Genomic DNA, 3,566 nt, shown 5'->3' on the forward strand with positions numbered 1-3,566 from the left:
CCTAAAAAGGTACATCTCAACTCAGGAAAATCTGACTCCACAGGGGACAAAAAAGTCATAATAGGGAGCAGAAGGAAGGAACACCAGGGATGCCAGTTACTGGGCATATAATAGGTGACCAACCAAAGCGTGAATTGGAGAATATTCCCAAAACACTCATCATCCGAAAAGAGGGCAAAAAGCAAACTCGATTATGGGATGGACATTCGATTCCAAAACAGGGATACAAATCTTACTCAACTGGGGAAGAGCAAAAGGCTTCGACCAAAGAGTGCATGAGATATATTATCTATTACCGTCAGAACGTAGATAATACACTCGCATGGAAGATTATCCACAACCGGTTACTGGGTTAATAAAGGATAAATCGATCGACAAAGAGAAAGGCGTCGGGATACCGAAACTAGGTATATAATGATGACCATCAAAGGGGAGCAACAAACATTACCTACAACCGGTAAATGAAAGAGGGCTTGATGGGGATAAAATTGTCTAATCAGAGCAATTATCCAAGAGAAAAGGGGAATATCACCACCGAATATTGGATAATGATAATCGTCAAGGAGGGGATTACATCTACCGGATACTGGGTAGAAAACCACGGAAGAGTAACCGTCATCAGTTAGGATGAACAAGAAGGTTAGCTCTGCAAAGGGGAGAAAATAGGGTTTACAGCTACCGGTATAAGGGTAGAAAACCACAGACTCTGCCGAGGATAAGATGAATGATTACTGATTACTGAGCAATTATTCATTTACCACAGGGAACCAAGAGAAACAGTCGCAAGAGGCCAATTTAGGATCAAACCAAAGAGGCAAACTGAATCAAAACTCGTCCTAGTGAGGATATAACTCAATAGGGGAATCCATCCCAATATATGTGTTGGGAGGAAGCGAAAACAACCGTTGTCCACGAGGATATAACTCAGTGGGGAATGCGGAAGGAAAGATAAACACTTTCTGCTGCATGGGCTGACTCTACATTGAGGGATCAGACACCAACATCTGCTTGGGGAATGTATTACCAACTAGCAGAGGAATAACAAACAAAGATATATGGCAAAAAATGTAATATGAATATCCGAATGTTTGAAAATTATATGCACACATGCGCGATTTATGTATGATGAATGCTGACAAACAGACATTTCTAACACAAACAGGCTCCAAAGAATAAGCACACAAACATCCGGTACTACATCTCAAGGGAGAAAGCCAGGTTCACCGGAGAGTATCCAATCTGCCGGGGAACAGGGGTACCCAGAAAGCAACAAAAATCGCTGCAGGGGATGAATCATCAGGAATTCCAACTGGGGAAAGGAGTTTACTGCACAGATAAAATCTGCCACATAAGCAACTCTACTAGGGAATCTATCCGAGGAGGTAAAGGGATTCTGGGGATCAAACACCAAGTACCGTACCAACCAAGGAGATCACATCTGCTGAGGAGGAAAGATTGCTACTCCGTTAAAGGGGAGAGTGGTGAATATCTCAACAAGCCTTCCACTCAGTAGGATAAACAACAAAAGGCTCTAGAGGAAGAAGATACGGTCAAGCCAGGAATATGAATAAATGTCTTACCCTGTTGGAGATCATACCATCCTTGGGAGAGCACTGAGGATTTCCTAAGTATCCTTTTGTCATTGTGAATGTTCACTTTGTTTAAAAACAAGTTATGAAAAATTTGTTTATTCAAAACAATGATATTTTCTCAATTAAAGCATGCAAAACATTTGTTGAATAGAAACAAATAAGAGTGCAAACAATTGGATAAAAGGCTCAAATTTATTTGATGGAATGGTAGTCTGTAAATGGCAAGACTCCATAGATCTATACAAGTTTGAAATTGGTGATATATATTGGAAAAGGGCTACATTGAACATAATGACCATTTCTCCACCAATTCTGAATCCGATGTATTCGAAGCTTCGGTTGATGACGAATGAGCAAGAATCTCCGACGGATGACAGTTGTAGAACAAAGTCTTGTCAGGATGCAGTTACTTGCCAAATCCCTAATTTTTGCCTAGATTGCCCCAGGATGAGATACTCAATCTAGCGGGATACATATATTCCTCTTTTTTCATGTCTCTAACTTTTGCCTGGATCGCCCTTTCGGGTTTTCAATCCCCCGAGACGCTCATTTTTGCCTAAGCCTCCCTTTCGGGTTTTCAACTTAGCGAGCTATTCTGTTTTTATTTTTAGGCGAAGTATTTCTTGACTGCATCTGAATTCACAGGACGAGTGAAATCCTCCCCATCCATAGTTGTAAGCATCAAAGCACCGCCTGAAAAGGCTCTCTTAACAACATATGGACCTTCATAGTTTGGAGTCCACTTGCCCCTGGAATCGGGCGCGAAAGACAAGACTTTCTTGAGCACAAGGTCACCTTCTCGGAACACACGAGGCTTGACCTTCTTATCAAAATCTTTCTTCATTCTCTGCTGATATAACTAACCATGGCACATGGCAGTCAATCTCTTTTCTTCTATCAAATTTAGCTGGTCATAACGACTCTGAACCCATTCAGCATTAGTCAACTTGGCTTCCATCAAGACTCTCATTGATGGGATCTCCACCTCTACTGGGAGTACAGCCTCCATGCCATAGACAAGAGAGAAAGGGGTTGCCCCTGTTGAAGTGCGGACAGACGTACGATATCCGTGTAAAGCAAATGGCAATATCTCATGCCAATCCTTATATGTGACAACCATCTTCTGGATAATCTTCTTGATATTCTTATTAGCAGCTTCAACAACCCCATTCATCTTGGGTCTATAAGGAGAAGAATTATGATGTGCAATCTTGAACTCACTGCACAACTCTTTCATCATTTTGTTGTTCAAATTAGATCCATTATCAGTAATGATTTTATCTGGCACACCATAACGGCATATGAGTTGATTCTTGATAAACTTCACGACCACCTGCCTAGTCACATTTGCATATGATGCCGCTTCAACCTACTTGGTGAAGTAATCAATTGCTACGAGAATAAATTTGTGTCCATTGGACGCTTTCGGTTCTATCATGCCAATCATGTCAATTCCCCACATGGAGAAAGGCCAAGGTGATGAGATCACATTCAAAAGTGTTGGGGGATTATGGATCTTATCCGCATAAATCTGACACTTATGGCATTTCTTCACGTATTTGTAGCAGTTGGACTCCATTGTCAGCCAATAGTAGCCTGCTCTCAACATCTTTCTAGCCATGGCATGTCCATTGGAATGAGTACCAAATGAACCCTCATGGACCTCAGTCATCAACAGGTCTGCTTCGTGTCTATCCACGCATCTGAGCATAACCATGTCAAAATTCCTCTTATAAAGCACACTGCCATTGAGGTAGAAACTGCCTGACAATCTCCTCAAAGTCTTTCTATCTTTCACAGATGCCCCAGGCGGGTAAATCTGGCTCTGAAGGAAACACTTGATATCATGATACCACGGCTTATCATCTTTCACCTCTTCTACTGCAAACACATGAGTTGGTTTGTCCAAGCGCATTACAGTGATATTGGGGACTTCATTCCAAAGTTTAACCACAATCATCGAAGCAAGCATAG

This window comes from Lathyrus oleraceus, chromosome 1 (assembly GCF_024323335.1).
Source record: "Lathyrus oleraceus cultivar Zhongwan6 chromosome 1, CAAS_Psat_ZW6_1.0, whole genome shotgun sequence".
Classification (NCBI taxonomy): Eukaryota; Viridiplantae; Streptophyta; class Magnoliopsida; order Fabales; family Fabaceae; genus Lathyrus; species Lathyrus oleraceus.